Source organism: Rhipicephalus microplus, unplaced genomic scaffold, assembly GCF_043290135.1.
Source record: "Rhipicephalus microplus isolate Deutch F79 unplaced genomic scaffold, USDA_Rmic scaffold_23, whole genome shotgun sequence".
Classification (NCBI taxonomy): domain Eukaryota; kingdom Metazoa; phylum Arthropoda; class Arachnida; order Ixodida; family Ixodidae; genus Rhipicephalus; species Rhipicephalus microplus.
Genome location: NW_027464596.1, coordinates 3,726,268 through 3,749,383, shown reverse-complemented (window position 1 = coordinate 3,749,383; position 23,116 = coordinate 3,726,268). Strand labels below are relative to the sequence as shown.

General features: G+C 43.6%; 2 protein-coding genes across 6 annotated transcripts in view; one reads left to right on the top strand and one right to left on the bottom strand.

The window, feature by feature from the left end:
- LOC142786393 (neprilysin-1-like) overlaps positions 1-23,116 on the bottom strand; it is a 557,390-nt gene that overhangs the window by 372,985 nt on the left and 161,289 nt on the right. The gene's annotated exons all lie outside the window — the stretch shown is intronic.
- The window catches only part of LOC119169386 (monocarboxylate transporter 12), a 65,785-nt gene that overhangs the window by 484 nt on the left and 42,185 nt on the right, over positions 1-23,116 (top strand). Inside the window, exons 1-2 of one of the 3 annotated variants that reach the window (XM_075884076.1) lie at positions 15,745-16,303; positions 16,376-16,510. The exons of 1 other annotated variant lie outside the window; for it this stretch is intronic. The gene's annotated coding sequence lies outside the window, so the exon portion shown is untranslated. One more of the 3 variants, XM_037420489.2, reaches the window with a different exon arrangement.

The window sequence follows — 23,116 nt, the reverse complement described above, 5'->3', positions numbered from 1 at the left end:
CATGTGTCACTGTGTTCATGTGTTCCTGATCCTCTCCTTTTGCTCCATATTTATTTTCATCCTACTATCCCCCTTCCACGTGCTTTCAGCGTGAAGTCCACAAAATAGCACAAGAATTAGGGCGCAATGAAGGCACACGTAGCGCTACTACCAACAACATTGCTTTCCGACCCGACCACACTGCCTACATCGCAAATACAACAGTGAGAAACAATCACGTGGTGCTAACATTAAGCACGCACAAGAAAGTTACCGACAAAACAGCATTATAACAAATGATAACCGCACAGAAACAGATCGTCAACATGAGCCAGCCTCTAAGTTGACGATTTATTTTGTCCGTTGAAATTTTACTTACGGTCGACCTTTATACAGTGCATCAATGCTGTGTTCTTGCAACAAAGCGGTATCTGTTGAGGCTCATGTATCACCGTCATGTTAAATTATCTAAATTTAGCCGAACTTAACAGGTAATTTGCTAATCAACTCATAGGAACTAGTGTACTTAAATATTTTTCGTTGTGTGAATGATTTCACCACTTCATTACCTGCTCATCTGAGTGTTTTCTAAACGAAAGCTCTAATATGCTGAATGTGTGTTTCGATAGACTTAACCTCCTCGAAGTCACGGTTGAATGGCAGGGTAACGGAGACACTGAATTTATTGACCTCATGCTAACTTGCTCTGACTACCGGTCATGCTGCCGTTATGCACCTGGCACTAACAAGCCACTTCTCCGCTTTATTTAAAACTACAGTAACCTAGTCAACAGAGACATCATGAGTGTGTGGTTCGTTAACTCATTAAAAATTCTTACAGTTTCTTGATGAGTCACACATTTTCGCAGTGGATACGACGCCTAAAAGAATCCGGCTATCCTTTGTTTTTTCAGTCAGGAAAGCACCTCAACAATATCAAGCACGACAGAGTGAATCTGACCCTCTAGACCACATTAGCACAGACTACAGAAACAGAGCTCTAATCTTATATATTCATAAGCTGTCTGATAATGTCAAGAAAATGGCCTTACGAAAACTTTAACGGTCATATCTTCAGGGCCCCATAAGCACGAAACCCTCTGCTTAAAAACAAACTCCTCAGTTACACACACACACACACACACACGCGCATACACACACACACACACACACACACATACACACACACACACACACACACACACACACACACACACACACACACACACACACACAAGAGAGAGTGTAGAGTCAAGCACAAGCACACGTTCATAGAATGCTATAGTCATTCGTCATCTATTGCATCCCGCTGTTTTGAAATACTACACCGGACAGACCAGCAAGTGTAAAAATACGAGGCTTTGAGAGCACGACAATGAGACTAAGAAGCTGCCACTTGACGGTTCCCTGCCCTCCGACTCAGTCGTGTGGCTGTGAGCCGGATATTCACGGGACTCTCATTTTTGGTCGTCATGAGGACTAAATCAACCGCCTCCTTCATGAAGGTCAACCTATCAATGCACTTGGTGATAAATGCGTTAGCAATACATCGGTATCTTCGTCGACTAAACAGTTAGGTTTATTTAAATATTGCTCAGAATGTGTTTCTGTGCGGTTATCTCTAGTTATGATGCTGTTTTTTTTAAGCGACTTCCTCGCGTAGTTGTAATGTTAGCTCCAGGTGATAATTGGCCATTGTTGCTTTTTACGATGTATGTACGGAGGTCGGTTCTGGAAAAATAAACAATGTTGTTGCGAGTAGCACTAGGTCTGCACCATGCCTCAATTATTGTGTTGTTTTTCGATTTCGCGCTACTACCAAGTGTCCTAGCTAATCATGTACCAACAATTCCTTATTGGGACTCTCGCTGACTCCTCCCAAAGAAGCGTTGGCGCTTTACAAATCCGGGAGTATTTTGCGCTGCCGGTGCTAATCGTAGCGTTTCTGGGAACCGTAGTTATATCTTGGTGAATCGAGCGACGTGGGCATAACGCGAATGATGACTGGCACCGCCTGTTTCCGGTTTATGTAACGTCACAAAACGTCACCTCCTCTAATTCACGGCGCAGCTGCTGGAAACGGCAAATTGTGAAAAACTCATTGAAGCGTTATTTCTTCTGCCTGAAATGAAGGTCGTGTCTGTTGATTTCGTTACCCAATCTATACCAGTTATGCTTGAATCTGTGGCGACAACAATTTTGTTCAGTATCCATTAACAGAGTGCGCCCCGAGACGAATCGGAGAGTTCGAAATTCGAATTGATTTCAACCAAACGGCACAACAATAGGACATGACGTTGACGAGAAGCCATTTGTCTCATGCCTTGACCTGGGCCGAACAAAGACTGATGTTACACAAAAGCAAGCCTGTTCACGTTATGGCACTCTCTACGTTTAGGTTGCTGCGCACAGTCTCAAACGTAACGTACGCAGCACGCTGCACACGCATCGGTTGGGCATGGTAATAAGGACTGAAGCGCGAGCCCGAAGGTGCTAGAAGAAACGTGAAACGAAAGGCGAGGCAAGGAAAGCAAAGAGGACAACACAGCACTCGTGTTGTCCTCTTTGCTTTCCTCGCCTCCCTTTCGTTTCACGTTTCTTCTAGCACCTTCGTGCTTGCGCTGCAGCCCTTATTACCATGAATTCCAACCAACTAGCCCAAATAACCGTTCTTCTTCGGTTGTGCAGCCTTGCGTAATCTAAACTGAAACGCTCTATTATTTTATGATAGGCACCTGTAAATAGAAGACGTTGGCTATTCCCATTCGTGCAATTTTTATGATAAGCCCGCGTTCTTTTGTTCGCCAGCCACATGAAATCATAGTGCAATAAACGCAGGCCAGCTTGGGTTACAGAAATATATCTAGGACTGTTAGTAAATTTTAACGCTAAGTAGTAGCGTTCGTCGCGGCGTAGCGTACATATATACGCTGCGGCCAGATAGTCTTCACAAACGCAATACTTGAACGGCTAAGTTGTCGAAATTGGAATGATATTCAAGCTGCACTTATCACATTTCCGTCGCATGCTATGTGCTCTTCCTTTTTTTCGCGTAATTGAAAAAAAAACATCAATGTGAAGGGTGTAGTAGTATTAAATTCGGCGGCAAATACCTGTTAAGCCGAAATAAAAACTATTTCGCAGTGTATCTTTCTAAGTGCCAAAATGTTGGCCTCCAACCAGTTTCTTTTTTTTTGGCAAGGTGGGTAAGTTATTTTGCCGACAATCTATGGTGAATTTTTGTTCTTGCTGTGCGATACGTTCCTTTACACTTGTAAGTGCCGGAACAATTAAGAGAGCTTTACACTCTCGGAGTATACCACCATACTTTATCTCCTAAGCGAGAAGGAGTACGCATAGTCATCATTAAGGGATCAACACTATTTATTACTCTTACAATAAGAAAAGTTTCTTTCCATCATGCTCCTCACGCGTAAGTAGAGATGAGGCAGACCTAAAAAGAATAAAATTGCTGAATGCGTGCTGCCTATAGTTATTTATCGAAAGGCTCAGTTTCCACATATACCATTCTGACTAGCCCAATTTAGCAGCGGTTTACTGGAAGTAACGCGCCAAGAATAAACGCACAGAAGCATTATATGACACATATACAGACTGCGTCATCTGTTACACAGAAGTATACTGCGCCAAAGCGGCCGAAATTGCATCTTTCGCAGAGTCAAAGGAAGGAAGGAAAATAGGAAGAAAAGAACGGCAGGGAGGCTAGCCAGCCTATAGGCAGCCGGTTTGCTACCCTGCGCATGGGAGGGAGATATGGGAGACGAGATATAGAGAGCAGAGAGGGAAGAGAGATAAACACAGCACATTCGGCAGCACATTCGCAGAATCAAAACAGCCTGTCAATGACATGGTGGTGCCGATAGCAAGAATATTGCTAAAGCTACTGCTTGGGCGAGTTGGTTTTTGATTAAGACTGATTTACAAGCGCGAAAGTATTGTCAGGTCCTGCGTACAGTGGGAATCAATGAAATACGAAGCACGTTTGAGAAAAGTATATCACTTTAAAATCGGCACAACGTTACGAGGTGAAAGTAAATTGTGCCGTACATGACTTCCACGTCGTGACCATCATGTTTGGGCGCGTAATCTACCTTCGTCGTCTATTCACGTCACGTGATACCGAATTTGGTATATGTGGAGCTAGCGAAATGGCCGCAAACGATGTATGAGCGTAGCATGTAGTCGTGTTTTACATTACACGCATGCGGTGATTATCACATTTGGATGCGTTATTTACCTTCGTCGCCTATTCACATAACGTGATACCAAATTTGGTATATGTGGAGCTGGCGAAATGGCTGCGAGCGCGCGATGAGTGTAGCATCTATGTTTTACCTGACACGAATATCATAATTATCATGTTTGGACGGGCCAATGACCTTTGTTGTTCATTGACGTCACGTAATATCAAAGTTGGTATTTGTGAAGCTAGCGAAACTGCCGAAACTGCTAATATGATTATCATATTTGAACCAGTCATATACTTTCGTCTATAATTCACGTCACGTAACAACGAATTTGGTGTGAAGCTAGAGCGCAACGACGATGAGCTATACTTACATGCTCGTCATACAGCCATGCTATGCCATACCAATTTTGGTATCGATGCAATTATCAAAATGGCCAGGAGAGCTAAAGATTGCAGGTGGCTAGATAGATAGATAGATGATAGATAGATAGATAGATAGATAGATAGATAGATAGATAGATAGATAGATAGATAGATAGATAGATAGATAGATAGATAGATAGATAGATAGATAGATAGATAGACACGCTCAAAGTCACCGAAGTTCGCTGAAATGCTTGGCATTTAAGAGAGAAAAGACATAAGTAGAAATAAACAGACACGTCGCGGTGTCTGCATGTTCTTTCTTATGTGTTTGATGTTTTTGCATTGGTAAATCTAGCTTAGGCAAGACCCCGGCCTGATTTTCGATATACCTAGTTACTATCGCAATGAAAGTTCCACCGCTTCATATACGGCTGGAAAGTGCTCACACAATTGAACATGCAATTTTATTGGGCAAAAAAAAAAGAATTTTTTTTGATGAAGGCGAAAACGCTGTAGGCCCGTGTACCCAGATTTCGGTGCACTTCAAAAAACCCCAGGAGGTCAAAATTTCCGGAGCGCTTCACTTCGACGTCTCCCATAACCATGTGATGGTTTGGGGACATTAAACCCCCCATATCAATTAATTAGGCAAAAAGAAAGAAAGAAAGTGGATGTCTAGGTGGCATGCCTCCTCGGCTACAACACGTGTTGATCCTACTAAAGACGAATGAATAGCACTTTGCTATGTTTCTGGCAAGCTTCTCTATTGGAGTGACACGGAATTAATAGCAACGACACCATAGGCCAACGAGACAGAAGGCATGCATAGCGATGTGGGTGTGCACGGAAGATGGAACCGGTTTGGTCTGGTTGGAGAGACAACCATCGTGAAACTGGCCGCCTAGAGGGCAACGGATGCCGTCCTCTCGGTTGCAAAATAGTTTAGGACGAGTAAACTCTTACGAACCAGTGCAAGGCACGCTGCTCGGAATTGTCAGTCACAAGAATCCTGTCGTTCACGGAAACCCACGTGGTCATACCAAGGTAATTAGTTCTCACTAACTTTTCATTGGTTTTGGTAACTAAACTTTCACCAGGCTACATGCGCGTTTTCCATGGACAAGGGTTAGAGTACACGTATGTAAGCAGGCCTGTAAAATATACGTTATTCATGATGCTTACTCAAACTAATTGCCTTCCCCTTTCAGAAAGCGGAGACGGACAGCCGTGTTTAATAATTACGTTAATACAAATGAAAAAAATAGTTAAATAACTGGGCCACGTGATAGAGCAGAGTATTGTAGTCAGTTATATGTGCATCAACTAAAAGAAGTTGGCTGCTAATCGGCCAGCCACTCCGCGAAGAATAGGAGCTTGTCTTCTGTGCATCCTGACAATTCCTTTTAGAAAACTTTGAGTATATAGGCAGACAAAAGGAATGTTGCTTCATTGCGATTGCATAATCTCGACAACCTTGAAAAAATTACCCCCCCCCCACCTCTGCCACAATTTATTGCACGCTCATACAAATCGGAAAAGACTATTCAAAAAACTGCAACGACTTGCGTAGTTTGTAATTTTGTCGTAGTGTTGACGGCAAGCCTTAGGGAATAATTTGAAATTACGCACGTAATTAATTAGTTGCTCACATATGAAGGAAATTCGGCATATATTACAGCATCAAATTCGAAATCACCACGCCAATTGTGTGGCTGCTGCTGCATGCAATATAAACCTGGTTACTTTTTCTCTTTTAATTTTGAGGGGCGAAGTTCTAAGCAGGATGCGACGCAAGCGAGCGCCCATTAACATCTGAGCAACAGCCACGAGGAGCGCGCAATGTGGTGCAAGGAAATATGTTTTTGCCGGTAGAGATTCTTTGCCTTCCACCCTGCCTGTAGCGTGCTTGTAAAGCCCCGGAAATGTACTGCGATATAAGCCCACAATCACCTTATTTCCGCCGTCATTCTTGTTTACGCTACGCTAATCCAATTCACGCTGCAAATAATTCCGATTGAAACTGATGAGCTTGAATGACTAAAAACTAAACACCATGCGCTTTTTCAGTGCCCTCTGAGTTCATGGTATCTGAATTATATTTCAGTAGTTGCCTAGTTTTTGAGAAAAAAAAAGTGGGGGGGGGGGGGGACTTGGACAAGCCGCGACAGTGATGAACTGCAACTGATTACGCGTTTTTGTGTCTGCTGTGCTATCATTATTTCCTTCGCACTGTTTAGTCTCCCTCGTTGAATTTACCCAGCCAGTTCTCGCGTGTAGGGTAGCAAAAACGGTTACCCCAGATTGGTTGACCTCTCTACCTTTTCTTATCTACCGTTTCTTCTCAGGATCATATCTCAATGCAACGAAGAATCCCCGCATATTACGATGAGAGCACAAGAGGAGAGATGCGTCGAACAAAAGCTGGTATCTTCTCTTCGTGCTCGCATGATAACATGGTGGAACGCTTCTCTTCGCCATCACGTACCAACTGGCCCCGAAAACCAAACCACTCTGCAAAGCGTCCGTTCCGAGTACGTTTCTGTGTTGTATGCACTGTCGTGAACCTTCCCGAGTGCGTCACCAGTTGCGTATGCCGCTAAGGCCATTGGGCGTCTGTTATACAATCGAATACATTTGTAACGATACCGTTTACAACAATATATTGCATACAACGTTGAACAATGACGGCACCATCAAATTTTGTATGCCTTCTATGGTAAAAAATGAACCGCTTGTTACGATGCCCCAGTGCCGCGATATCAGATATAGTGATTGCACCCAGCTACAGCGCGCGCATCTCCGCATCCGCACCCTCAAAATATGAGTCGACTATGCGTTATACGAGATAGCGAGAGGAGGAGGAGGAAGGAGAAAGAGAGAGGTTTATTCAAAAGGGCCAGAGAAGTCGGCCTGAGCGATAGTATGCTCTAGCCTGCTACTCTACACTGGTGGAGGGTAACAGGGAAGCAAAAGAGTAATCGATGACGATTAGAAAGTGAGGAGGTGAGTATGTACAGTCCCGTCAGGTTTGTGTCAGGCAGAGCTTTCCTTCCGAACTTTCAGAGTGATGCCAGCAGAGGCCTGCGAAGAACCCGTCGACGAAGAGCTGCCGTAGTTGTGGTCGGTGTCTAACGAAGGTGCGTCGTGTATGAACCAATTCACGAAGATGGCGTCGCGGAAACGTCCGAATGCCTCAGGAATGGCGCGAACGTTGCGCGTACACGTGTTGCGTACAACAGAAAGGCGACCTCTACGACGTGGTTGAGCCGCCTATCGTATCAGACCCAACAGACGAAGCCGTACTACCGGGTCATTCTTTTTGCGAAAGGCTACGTGGAGCACCTTGATGATGTTGAGAAACATGTGTGCAAGCTTCAACTGAAGCATTCAAATCTGACAAACAATGGCATTTCTACAAAAAGTACATGCATGGTTGCATTACTTTAATTGCATGAAAATAAAAGGTTCTGGCCTATATTTCGTTTTTCTCTTGTCTAGCCATTTATTAAAATTATTAGTTGTAACGATGGTATTTCAGTAGCAAATGGATATTGTAAAAGTTGAATGTACATATCTTATGTTGATTACTTGATTTGCTGCAGTCGCGATTGATTGTGTAAACGCCACCCTCTCTACCGCTTCTTGCAAAACTTTATGCATACCTTCGTGTATCCCGATCGTATCTGCGTTCAAAGTTGTTTTATTCTGATCGCGTCACAATTAAGTCTACTTGCTCCACCTGTTTGACTTCAACTTCACGAAGTTCAACGATGCATGGTCAACTTCACGGCTTTCATAAGCCGGTGCGCGTTTCGTGGTATGCCACTTTTCTTTTATTCGAAGAGGGTGTGTAGGGACGTAGCACCGTGCAGCAGGCAGCCCAAATTCGAACGAAACTGTCAAAGCAATATTTGCACTCGTGCCGACGTGCTTCAGTGCAACTCTATAGATCAGAATTTTTTTTCTTAACAAGCGCCCATGCATGCTTGCCTTAATTTTTGTAGTGTCTGTTAACGTTATGCGTGCACATATAGGTCGAGAACTTCAATGACGTCCGGTAGGCTCCTCAATTGTCTTGACACAGATCTTGTGAGAGACCAGCTTTTTCATTAGGGTCATAGCAGTGAATTTTACGAAAATGCGCGAAAACGTCGCGGGGCCACTTATCTGCACAGAGAGGGAGCAAAACAACTGTAAGAAATATGAGGCTTCCTAATTACCGAAGGTGGCGCCCCTCGTCGAGGGCCTCGCTATATCGAATGCGGCTTGCCGGGCCCGCTCAGAAGTCAGCAATATGCTTGCCAAGTCCATTTAGGTTTGCGAGTCTGTCTTTAGTTCGCGGCGATACAACGTGTGCTGGACGCTGTATGCACTGGTAAGTCATGTGTTCGAGTGTGAACGTTTAACACACGAACATAAAATCAAACCAGCGCTGCTACAAGAGAACATGACTCTCTGCAACAGGTGTTCCTACACTGGTGAGGTTGGTCAACAAGCCAGCAGATGCGATTCTAGTTTCTGGCGCAACCATACATGGAAGGCGCGCAGTGGCGTGAAAAAATATCCACACGGGAGGTGTGAACGCGCAAATGAGAGCGTGTTTTTCTGTGCCGTGTCATGGCCACTCTCTATCTCAAGCGTAGTCGCTGTGGCGCAACGAAGCACAGGCGATTCAGAAGTGAATGAACCCCCGTGGGGCAATATGTGGGCAGCTGTCGAGCCCTGTCTTCAGCCTAGCAGTAGAACAAAGAGAGCGGAGCGAGCACTTGCTACTTGCTCCCATTGTTTGTTTTCGGTTCATCTGCAACTGTGTTTGTTTACTACGCACAAGCTTGTACAAAATTATCACAAACAATAACTTACTCTCGCACATCCAGACCTTGTATAGGCTGTGCATTAGACGTGACCGAAGTGTCTTAAAAAGCTTTAACAATTTTAAGGCAGATGTTATGAAATCTTCGATGAAGGCAGCTGTGAAACAACGATAACCACAATTTTTTTGCTGTCACCACTATATTACAGTCATGCATTTTCAATGCTACAATTATCGAGATCATTTGTTTAGGAGGAGTGAAGTGCAAATAGAAGCCTCACTGTCACAAGCACACTCTATCGCTGGCTGGCCGAAGCAGTATTAAGGACAAGGACAGCTGCCGAAGAAATAATATCTCCAGTACCAAATTTGGCTGACATTTTCTCTTACAAACAAGCGTGGTGCTATAAGTTTTTTTTGGGGGGAGGGGGATGCCGGCTCAAGCAACATATTAGAGTTAGTTGTTCACTCATAAAAGTAAAATTTTATAGCATCTTTCAGATCCTATTTTTTATATTGTACTTGATGGCGAAATATCAAAAGAGAAAGAAACGCAAGCAGTTAGCTACCCCCATTCTCAGATGTGCAGTACGTGGCGCGAAATCAAAAAGCGCCCTATGGAATGCATGGGATGGGTGACTCCGGGATGCGAATGAATTAGCGGAGAGTTTTAAACGTATGAGTAAAACACTATAACGTTATTTATTGCAAGTTTGAAAAAACAGGGCGGTGCTGGCGCTATATTTTTTGTTCTTTGAAATCGAATTGGAATAAAACTTAGCCAACACTTGATTTCGTGCCGTATCAGAGCTCGCCAATAGCGGACCAATTGTGTGACATGCCTACATATATGCGCAGAGGTTTACTACAGTGACAAAAGACAACTAATTGGATAAAATTAAAAAAAAACACATAATTAACATTGCAGGGAAAAACAGTATACAAAATAGCGACCTATGTAATTGTTCTAAAGCTAAAAACTATAAGTGAACCACTTCATGCTCTTAAATAAATAATCCGTGTCTTTCACATTAGTTAGTATTTCATTTTTAATGAGCGTGAAATTATAAGGGCCTTTTACCGTAGGCGTTTCTCGAAACCGGTAAATTGAAGCAGTTCAATACAGCTTGCATTAGTGCCGAGATATGCAGAGCATCAAGTCCCTCTGTGTGCCTATAGTGAAGACTCATGAAGGCGTTTACACAATGCATGGTATCAAAATTAATGGTGGAGCACCCGACTGCGAACACTTTTTTTTGCAGGTGCTCAGTTGTTTTTGCCTTTGAATCAATCAGACGTAAACGTTCTCTGTATTTTTTATTTACTAGTCCGCGATTGTGTTCGTGTTTCGACACTGAAAGTACATTGACGAGTGAGAATGTGGTCCAGCAGTGCAAAATATTACGCAACATGTGACACAGATGTTTATTGTTCGTAGCGCATAGAGTAATAAAGGGCGCAGTAAATTGCCTCAAGCTCAGTGCCTACTCTATCCGGCACAACCATATGCCAGTGCGTAAATCTTTTCATTTAAAAGCCAGCACGTCCAACTGCACTCAGAGTTCTTTAATAATTCTAAGCGACAATACGCCAGCATTTATTAAAAAGCCCCGCCGCGGTGGTCTAGTGGCTAAGGTACTCGGCTGCTGACCCCCAGGGCGCGGGTTCGAATCCCGGCTGCGGCGGCTGCATTTCCGATGGAGGCGGAAATGTTGTAGGCCCGTGTGCTCAGATTTGGGTGCACGTTAAAGAACCCCAGGTGGTATAAATTTCCGGAGCCCTCCACTACGGCGTCTCTCATAATCATATAGTGGTTTTGGGACGTTAAACCCCACATATCAATCAATAAGCATTTATTAAAAAGTAGGGGACCCTGAAGCTCCGCCTTTAAAAGTTAACCACGATTGCGATATCTTGTTCCTATAGTTCGTATTTTCAACACTTGGTGCACGAAACCTTTTCGAACTTGCTATGCACGTGGCCTTAAGGGAATGAGTGCAGTAGCGTGTGTGGCTTTTGTCGTGGTTGACCAGCTTTATTCCACAAAGCCATTATGATAATCGCATGTTCTGACTACCGCTTGTACCACGCAATATTACTGCAATAGTTTATGTTGCATTGCGAAGCATGTATACAGGACGCGTGTGTCTGTAAAGCATGAAAGCTACTTTCACTGCATTTCCAAGAAGAGGCAGTTCTTTTCACAGTGTCCATGTAGTAGAACATCCACTGGTCACGCAAATAACCTAGGTTCGATCTCTACATGGACCCAAACGACCCTGGTTCGGTCCTCATTGTGATTCAGGATAGTTTATCACTTATTTTATTTCTATCATTCTCATTTTTTTTCCTGTCGCGCGTAAGAGTATGATTTTTTCGCACACAACAAACGACACCGGAATTACTGCGAAACGAGCTCTTTAACGCTATTGCGTTTAAGGATAGGCTCATACGTTCGAATCAACAAATATCGACTCTTCTAGGAAGTTAGCAAGAGAAAATAGAGTGTGTATTCTCTAATACGCGCAACTTGAAGACTATTTGTCCTTGAAGGAAGGAGAAGGATGGTGTGGTGATAGCACGCCTTTCTTTTAGCAGCACTCGTTAGTTTGCTTGCGTATGTTTACATTCTCTTGAAGCTCTCCCTCTCAGCTCACGCTGAACGTAGTTTCATTCTTGAGGTGCCTGTTTAAAAACAACGGCCTCCTCGCTCTCCTTCTCCTCCTCATCCAGTAATTGCCGTCGCACTTCGGGAGGTCCAGAGACCTGGTGAACGCGGCTTCAAAACACAACAAAGGGAGTCCGACAGCCGCAAACAGCGTCGGCCGGCAAGGCGCACGATAAACGCACCTGGTACCGGTTCCTGGAGTCGGCGGCACGCGTCCTATTTGGTTTCTAGGCGGGCGAGGCAGCGACAACCAGGTAGCGGGAAAGCGAAGCATCCTGAAGCAAACCGAAGCAGGTAGCGAACGGTTCGCAAATGGTGCAAACAAACAGGCCGGCGCACAAACGGTGGAGCATTGCATTGAAGGTACTGTTGCTCGAGTAATTCAATGACGTAACAGGAAAGCACTCGCGCCGTAAGCCTAAATAACCTCGTGTAAGGATTGTGATTTAAAATGCGTTTAAAGTGTGGAGCATTTCTTAGCGAAGTTGTGTGACTTTGAGCGTATCTATCTATCTATCTATCTATCTATCTATCTATCTATCTATCTATCTATCTATCTATCTATCTATCTATCTATCTATCTATCTATCTATCTATCTATCTATCTATCTATCTATCTATCTATCTATCTATCTATCTATCTATCTATCTATCTATCTATCTGTCTATCTATCTATCTATCTATCTATCTATCTGTCTTTTAGCAGCGCACGGCTTTGTGCTGTTCACACCATACTGTTAATGGGATTTATACCAAAATCGTTATAGCATAACATGAATCAATGTATGACGAACTTGAATGACTGGTCATATTAGACTAATCATGATTAACTTTTTATGAGCATTATCTTTAACATGCAGTGGCCGTGGTGTACCTGCGGCCAATTCCTTAGCTTGATATATTTCTGCGGCCATTTCCTTAGCTTGAAAAGACATTTCTGCAAGACCAAAAAAATGGCAGGCGGTTACATGAAAATGGTGAAGTGATTGTGACGTACAACATCACTCGCTACGCTCATGGCAAGCTCGCTTCCGTCTTACGAGCTTGATATACACCAAATTCGGTTTTGCGTGATGAGACTGTATGACGAAAGTGATTGACAAGGGGAAATTTGGAAGCCATGAAAATGTCACGTGGTCATGACATGACCGAAGGGTCCAAGTTGAAACTATCTATTTGTCCGAACTTGTGACCGGTGAACAGAAAGTAAGATTACAGCGATACTCATTGGCACTGATAGCAGTGAAGAGAGCGCCAGCTGTCGTTTAACTGACAAGCGGTGAAGTGCGCCGGCATTTATACATGTGCCATCGGATATTCCAGTGTTATCGCTAGCGTACACGGAAGTTATATAAAAAACTGTAATGTGAGCGTTTGACGCGTAATCGCATCAGAAGGTTCCACGAGTATCTCGTTTGCTCTTGGTTATTCGGCGCGGTTTGCGTAAGACAGCATTTACAGTGTTACGGGGCGATGACTAAACTCGACGAAGGAATGTGACATTATGTCACGTGCAACATAAGTTGCATGCCACGCTCATGGTACGCTAATGGCCGTTTCGCTAGCTCGATATACACTAATATTGGCATTGCATGACGTGACTGTACGACAAAGATAAGTGACAGATAATAACACAAAAATCTTGAGGTGCTTGTCACTTACTACACAATTAACAAGCCATGCTTATGGGACACTTTCGTCCAGTTCGCTAGCTATATATACGCCAACATTAGCATTGTGCAACGTGACTGATGACGAACATAAATGACAGGTCGTAACATTGAAATCATTGCATGCTTCATACGTACTGCATGATTCGCTCCTTGCTGGCTGCTTGAACTTGCATTGATTACTGCAGTGAATGCTATCTGCCACTTTTAGAATATGCTCGCTGTGTCACCAATGTAGCATTGACCGACACGGTCTACTCAAGCAAGCTCTGTTTCATTGTCTTTGATTATGCCTTGGAAGTAAACTAAGTAACAAACAACAAAACTTACTAACCCTAACCAATTCTTTCAGGAAATAAACAAATAATAATTAATTATTATTTATGAATAAAAAATGGTAGATCACACGTAAAGTGGGGTTTGGTGATATACGAAGCACGAAGGAAGAAGGTTGCACTGTCTCATTAAAATCAGCAGTACGTTACAAGGCGGACGTAAATTATGTCGTACATGACTTCCATGTCATGATTACCATGTTTGTGCCTGGCATTAGTGTTCGGTGTCCATGCAATTCACGTAATACTAAATTTGGTATTAGGTGAAGCCAGTGAAACGGCTGTAGCGCATGACGAGCATGGAATGTAGTCATGGTATACGGGACACAGATGTCAAGATTATCAGTTTAAACGTGTGATTTAAGTTTGTCGCCCATTCGCGTCGCGTAATACCAAATTTGGGATATGTGAAGCTAGCGAAGCGGCCGTAAGCGCGCCATGAGCGTAGCATGTAGCCATGCTTTACATGACACGCTTGTCATGATTATCATGTTTGGACGTGTCAATGACCTTCGTCGTCCATCCACGTCAGGCACTGTCAAATTCAGTATATGTGAATCTAGCAAAATGACCGCGAGCGCATAATCAGCATAGAACGTACTCCTGGTATACGAGACACAGATGTCATGATTATCATGTTTGGACGTGTCATTTATCTTCGTCGTCTGTTCACCTGTCGCAATACCAAATTTGGTATATGCGAAGCTAGCGAAAGGGCCGTGAGCGCATTATGACCATGGCATGTAGTCATGTTCTTACATGACACGCATGCCATGATTATCATCTTAGCACCAGTCGCATACTTTCATCATTCTTTCACGTCCCTTAATACCAAAATTTGATGGAAGTGAAGCCAGTGAAAGAACCGCGAGCGCAACATGGGCATGGCATGTAGTATGTTGTTGCATGACAAGCATGTCATAATTTCCGTGTGACGGCCTGCTACCTGTGTTCGCTACGCAGCCATGTCATACCACACCAGTTTTGTGATGTTTCATGTGAACAAATACACCGCAGGAGCAGCAAGACTATGACATGTAGGTCATCACATTGATGACAAACATGTCAAGATTTTCCTTTTATTACTCTAGTCACTTATGCTCCTGATACAGTCATGTTACGCTATACCAATTTTGGTTTACATCCCATCATCCAAACGGCCAGGAGAGCTACAAGTCATAGGCGGCTAGACAGATAGATAGATAGATAGATAGATAGATAGATAGATAGATAGATAGATAGATAGATAGATAGATAGATAGATAGATAGATAGATGGATGGATGGTTGGATGGATGGACGGACGGACGGACGGATGGTTGGATGGATGGATGGATGGATGGATGGATGGATGGATGGATGGATGGATGGATGGATGGATGGATAGATAGATAGATAGATAGATAGATAGATAGATAGATAGATAGATAGATAGATAGATAGATAGATAGATAGATAGATAGATAGATGGATGGATGGATGGATGGATGGATGGATGGATGGATGGATGGATGGATGGATGGATGGATGGATGGATAAATAGATAGATAGATAGATAGATAGATACGCTCACACTCGCCGAAATTCGCTAAGAAGTGCTTTACATATAAGAAATAAATAAAGCTTATTTGTGTGTGTGCGCCAATGTTTTGGTACACTTGCAAAGTACATTCAAGACAACGTTTTTGGTATCACCGCTTGTTACAGTGCTGAGTGTGCGGACGCCGTTACGCTGATCCAGAGGGCAAGTTGATGACCTCACCAGTTAAAATCATTTATTAATAAAACAGGCTGCAGCTCAGGACACAAGCGGATCATGAATAATGTTTTGCAATCCACGGGAAATGATGCACATAGCAAGTCTCACAGCAGGGCTGAAGCTTTCCATCGTTGAAATAATAACATCGTACAACTTGCCTATTTGAGAGTCAAAGGAGACTCGAAGACGCTTCACAGATGCGAAACACAACGATGGGAACCTGCTTCTTCCGCAAGCGCCAAGGCCGCCGATTATCGTAGAGTCGAGAGAGAGAAGCGCAGCGGAGAGTGAAAGGCATAGCTCCGCTGGATCGCCTTGCCGTTAGCGTCCCCCCCTACGGAACTGAAGAAGGTTTCGGCTGTGTGGTTCGCTTTCGTACGAGGGGACGGCGCGCGACTTCAATGTTGTTTAGGAAGGCGACACGTTAGGCCATCTTTGTGACGCTGCGTAGCCGTCGAGCGAGCGCTGAGAGAAGAGGACAAAGCAGGTGACCTTCGCAAACTGTAAGGTTCTAGTTAGCGGTAAACGCCGGTATTGGGTGGCCTCCTTGTGCGAACTGCTCGATCGTTATGCAGGTGCGCCAAGGGGCGCGGCAGCTCATTCGCTTGGACGTAAATGTTTGAGCATTCGTGTAATCGAATTGTGCGACCGGGGCAGCACGACGACCCAACGGCCTCTGCACCGTCATTGAGACAGCTGACGTGCGAAAGGTGAGATCTTTCATAATACGAGCCCACTGATTACATGCGGAAGTGCTCCTCCACTTGTACCTTCACAACTCCTTCTTGAACTCATGAACCGTTTCGTTAGAATTCTATTGCTCTGAGCGCATGCCAGATTAATAAAAACCATCGCATAATTGTAAATCGGTAAACGTAAGAGGTAACAGCATTTCCACAATCCTAGTATCATGCACCCATTCTTCACTGCTAAAAACAAACCATAGTGGAGCAGATGCACAAACAGCAAGCGCCTGCAAAAGAACACGAGAAAAGACTCGCATTGCGATTGCGCCAAAACTGTGCCGTCTCTGCCAGCCTTGCATTGCTCTACCATTGGGTCCTTCCTCCTCACAACCTCATAACCTCAATAGGCATCACATTTCGTGGAGGTGCTGGGTAGAGAATGCGTTCGTCATGTTCTCCGGTCACTCTGGCAACATGCGAGAGCTGAGCTCCAGGTCGGCTTGGGCGATCTCGGAACCAACAACGATACCTCTGTAGTCATTACTCAAGGCATTGTCTGTGATATACTGCTCCAAACAGTTACAGTAGAGGCAACACCGCATATGTCTTTCTTTTTCTTTTTAAACGTCTTCTTTTTTCTCTTCTTTAGTGACTTTCAGGCAACCGGAGTGAGCATCCGCTCACGTCCCTGTCAATCTTTTATCTTTATCCTCCTTCCTGGGCCAATACTGTAAACCGTATGGATGAAAGCGCTACAGTGAAAAGCGTAAATGGCAACGTATGATAGGTAGACTGAACACACGCTCTGTGTTGCTGCTTTTAGTCGCGCAGTCTGTGCTTTTCGTCGGGCCACTAAACCTCAATCGCTTCAAATCGGTATCCCGCATGCGAAGAAACTGAATAGAATGCACGTAATAAACCTGTTTTCGGTGCACAAGCCTTCTGGAATAATTGCATGAGTGTGAGAGGGCGATAAAAACCGGACACCGACCACAAACGTAAATAGAATAAAAGCCGATTCAGCTCCAGGAACCACAGACTTGTTGGTAATGAAGACGATGTAGGAAGTGATCCGGCTGTGTTTACTTTAAACCCAGCCAGGCAGGTATTCGTTCGGCTCTCAATTCGGTTCTGAATTTGCCATGTAATGATACAGATTTGCATTGTGGGAATGCTCTACGGTGATTTTTTATTGTAATGGCTCACAGTTGGGCTTGTTGCTTTGTGATCATAAGTGTTGAACTTCGAAAACAAGACTGAGACTAAACAAAGAGGCGAAGACGCACGTAATCTTCTCTTTTAGTGCCGGTCTTGTTTGCGCAAGAAAATACTTAGTTTCAAATACAATTGTGTAACGGGTTGAAGTGGCAATATACCTATATATATATTGGCAAAAACTGCCGCATATTTACTCCGAAACGAAAGACTTTAGTCATTGATTTTAAATATTCCAATTTTTGACCTTATTAATTGCAGGCGCAGGCCATGCACAGATGAATTTGTACGCGACTTCAAAGCTCTTGTCTACTAATAGAGTAACAAGCAAGCGCTCCAGATAGAAAAAAAAATGTCACAGCCTGAAAAATATTCGAGGGTCAAGAGCAAGTACATAACTAGGGTCGATATAGTATGTTAATTCCAGAACAAGATCTAGTGGAATAGGCAAGCAAATGGACTCCAAGTGACGTGTACTATTTCGCGTCCTTAGTGTACCATCATTTCACAGCAACAGCTGCAGTCGCATTCGTCAGAGGAATGGATTCTTATGAAAGCGGTCTTTTCAGAAGGATGATTACCGTGTTTTCTTGATAAGTTCTGCATATATAAAGGCAACCCAGAACCCATTGGGAAAATAAATAGTGGCGTAATTGTCGTAATACCGTTACTTGCCCAGTGCATAATATAGGGTGCCTCTTCAGAGCGCTCTTTAGATGTTTCGTAACGCACAAATATCTACAGTTAGGCCACAATAACGTTGACAGATGTCTCGTGGAGACCATGGCTGGGCAAAATAGTCTTCAGCATTGATTGTTGTTAGGAAGTCAGACCCTTATGTGGCTGACTCTAGCTGTTAACTATGACATGTAACAATGGCTGATCAGGGGATAACTACGCAGTACATGAGCTGACTAGACTTATTTTGCAAGTGTTCACAGTAACTGCATGAGTGTTCTCAGGGTCTTTAAAAAGCAACAAGCGTGTCAGTAAGAAAATACCGTTATAATATATTTCAGATTTCTTCCGTACTCATGGTCGAAACGATATCGAATACAGTTCGAATTGAGATGACATGATGTCCAGACGTGGTGGGATTTAGCACCATGGTTATGACTCAAATGCTTGCTGACAGAAGGTGCTCACGAACAGTCACTAAGAACAAACTTATTTACCATTATAATTGTGGACATTTTATCAATCAACCTTCTGGTATATTGTGACAATTCGATTGTGCTTACTCATACACGTTTCATTTGAAAGAGCGAAAGTGAGTACAGTTAAATAGCCCGTGGTGGATTTGTGCGTTTTGAATTGAAAGAGGCAGGTACTGCAGTCTGCTAGCAAAAAATTTCACTGCATGGTTGACAAAATTTAGTTTTACTAAGGGCAGGCAAGGGAATCAAAAGTAACCTAAAACAAATAGATAATGACACATACTTCCCCAATTACGCATTGCGTTCATCTTTGTAGGAATTAAGGTTAAGAAACACCTTTCAGTATCGGAACGTCCGTGCAAGAAACACCAATCACATAACGAAGACGCTGTCTGTGTACATACGCAATAATTCTAATTCATAGCGCGAAAGTCATACCAGTGGAATCTCATAGAAAATTCGGTTTGCGATCAGTGCATCGTTCGGCTTAAATGCGAGCACGTACCCGTTTTCAGAACGTGGTCCTACAATGTACAAAGTGCGATGACCAACAAGTTGTGCTGATTCAATTCACACTGCAAGAGTCACTGAGCTTAGTCGCGAAAGAGCTGCGCTTTTGTTTCGAAATGAACCCAAGTATGCGTATGTACCCCGTCTCTGTTGCCAATTACTGAAAAACGACCTTCCCGCGTTTAAGCATTCTATGATAGCGTGAACGACATTTCTATGGTATTGGTAAACACGCAAGGAAAACTCGTTTCCCACAGTCTTGCAGACAGTGGTTTTATGCGCTGGATGCTTGAAAACGTCGTTTTCATCGGAATACTTGCGACCATCGGGAATGGACACTTTGATGCATGACATTTTTTGGATCATTTTGTTGATAATAATTACTCCATGACGAAAATTTCTATGAAAGAGAATATCAGTAGCCTAAGACGTACCTAAGCGTCGAACATATACAGTAAAAAGAAAAAAAATCACGGCATATCAACGGAGTGAATGATAATGTGTTGGCGCAGCTCCGGAGGTACACTGGTAAATCGTAAGGCTTACGTAAATCTTGCCAAATCTATTGTCATGTAAACCGGTGACAAACACTTCGTGCGCGTTTCATAGCCAATTCGTCGGCTCTCAGCTCAGGATCCTCTTGTCGGTGCTTCTGTGCAGCTTCGGCTTCGTGGGCTATCGCCTCCCGATCTTGATGGTGAGCACGCGTTGCAGCCGCTTTCCAAGCACACCGCTTTGCCGTCTTCGTCGCTCATACGCGAAGCGCACGAACTGCTGGCGAAAGAGGAAAACCTAAAGCAGTCTCCTATCACACTAGACCACGCATCGGAATGAGCGCCGCAGCACCATATAGTAAGATAACCGAGTACTAGTGGTGCGAGCGCCACAGTACCATAGCCATAGCCAGGGCTACGGCTATGGCTATGCCATAGCCAGGGTCATAGTGGATACTACAACTGCTATGACTCCGGACAAGTCTACGCTCGCCAGGGCCATTGTGGCTACTACAACTACTATGACTCCAGACAAGGAGCTACGCGCCTAAAAAGTGTGCAATGATTGATGATCACGTTCCTGCAAGACATTGAGCTCATTTAAAGTGTGATAGGACACGTCCGCTATGCAGGACGTGTCCTATCAGATAGAAAGATTGTCAGATACTTGTCAGCCTACCGTACATCTCCATGCGTCATTGTCACTAACGACATCAGCACCTGCACGACGGCTTCAGTTTTTCTGTCGCTTCGTGTGGAAGTACCGAATTCGACTCAGCACTTCAACAAGTGGACAATTTCAGCCCTTTTCCGAAAACTGCAATAACATAGTGTTACCGGCCACTGCAAAAACTTGTTAGGCCCATTGATCGTCAGACAAGCCATAAGAACTTAGGCTTAGACGCTTTGGATGTTATTTGCTAACTTTTTTACACCGTTTATTGTCAGGAGATCTATTTAGTAAAAAATGTTTCTCCTAACAGCGGTGATTTTCCGTATGAAGCCCAAATGGGGAAGAATGAAGAAAGGCGACATTTTAGGTGCGGCGCACCCGTATTGCATGATCAGTGCACAACGGGAACAGTGTCTGGTGGTTTAATTGTTTTAACCCACCTGTCTTTATAGTCATTTATTGAATATTGCAGAATTATCCACGTTGCAGCTCATTTAAACTTCCTTTGTGCAATAGCCATGAATGATATTTAATAAAATAATAGTGTTCTAAACCCAACATTCAGCCGATAACATTGGGCCTCACATCGGCTATGACAACTGCTACGCCTGCTTATAGTAACAAATATCTGAGCTACTTGCTGCATATTCATTCTAAGAGAGAAAAGGCGTTCAAACATGGGTTCAAGAAAGAAGTCAAGACACCGCAAGCGCCTTTAGTGCTGTCCAGACTTCCTTGTAGTGTTCATGTCTTTACTCCGTATCTCTTTAGAGTGTTACACCTTGTGTATGCACATTGCACGCTGCACAGGCAGTGCGCGGTTTCACAGGGCACAGGTTTCCTCTATCTCTATTTTACCCCCATGTTCCTCTCTCACCACGTGTTGGGTAGCTAACTTCTGTTACTGCCCTTGCTACGCTGTGCAGAGGTGATCCCTCTCATAGTCTCTCGCTCGTCTTAACAACAAAACGATGACACTGTAAACTATCCTGCATTGCCATCTTTACAGGTCATCGAGAACTCAACGAAAAACAAGTCATTGTTAAAATTCCTGAGCACAATAGAGTTGCATGAACGGCTCCAGATTCGTACTGATGCCGCATAACACACAAGCCTGCCGCTCTGTGTGGTGAGGTTATGGGCGTGTGTCTGTGCTTGCCGTTTCTTTCTCTCTTTCGTTACTCTTCTTTCAATCTTCACGATTCCTTCCACCTGTGCAGGGTAGCATACCGGTTATGCCAAACTGGTTAGCATTCCTGCCTTTTCTCTCTTTCGTTTTCCTTCCCCACTCACATTCTTTCTCTCTTTATCTACACTTCCGCGTGCGATTTGGAGGTTTGCGGCGCATTAATGTACAAGACACTTTTTGTGTCATGTTCATTAGCTAAGCCTCCTTCTGCACAATATCGAAACGTGTTTTGCGTGAAATTCTACCGTGACGCACTCGCGCGAATATCGCTACCGGCTCAAAGGAGGCAAACATTGGCGTGCTGAAGGAAAGGGTTAGTCCGATCTCGAACATACTTGACGCAAACGAACCAGGGAATGAAAACTGTGATGCTGGGCAGCTAGTAAACGTTACACGTACCTACACTTAAGAAATAGATGTTCTAGCTATATTGATACGGCATAGCTGAACGGGGTTGAACAGAAGTTTGTTTATAGAGATCAGACGGAAGGTGCCTACCGGTACTGCGCGTCGTTCATCTCGTCGCCCTTCTGTTGTTGTCGCTATCGTTTTTGCACTAGATTGAAAGCACTGTAACAATATGATGAGTTTTGAAATCAAGTGACTTCTACCATGCATACGGCATGGTTATTTCAATACGCCGGGTGCATGTATAGCGCCATTTGCAAAAATTGAGATAGTCAATTAAAGATTTTGAGAAACTTGCTCGGAGATTAAATTTTTTCGCAAAATCTCAGCATGTACGCTGTATCAGAAATTTGCGTCATCAATGCAGCTCACCCTATAGGCACGGATACATTGTACTTATTTCATTTCTTTTTATCTTTATAAATCACCGTGGTTATTGGCTGTGCAGTCGCCCAAATATTCAACTATTGTGCGCAAGTGCCAATTTTTTTTCTTGGTATCTTTGCGATATGACTAAATAAACTTCCAGAAAAAAAAAGGTGACGAAAATTGAATGCCCACAAAGCACATGCCCTCAAAACAATATCCGGCACCTTCGTTCCATCTTATGTTGCTGATTCACAGAAAAATGACCGCTGGGCACAATACTTAGTTGTACTACTCTACATAACTGATGCACTCTTATGTATCAGCCTCGCAAACTGCAGTGATGACGTCACCTACATCATGGTTGCGTGATAATTAGTACTGAAATATCTATTCTCGTCATCGTTATGCACACTTATTTTGTAGTTGAAATGGTACCGCATGTACCATATTGTGTTATTTGTAGGTCATCTCATGTCGCATGTAGCACACCCTGTTTCCTACGATATGGTAAGGTTGAGGAAATGTGTTTATTCCCAAATTAAACAAAAGCAAATAAGCATGTAATACTCCCTGTATGTAACTAAGTATGTTGAAACTTACTCCAACACTTCTTAG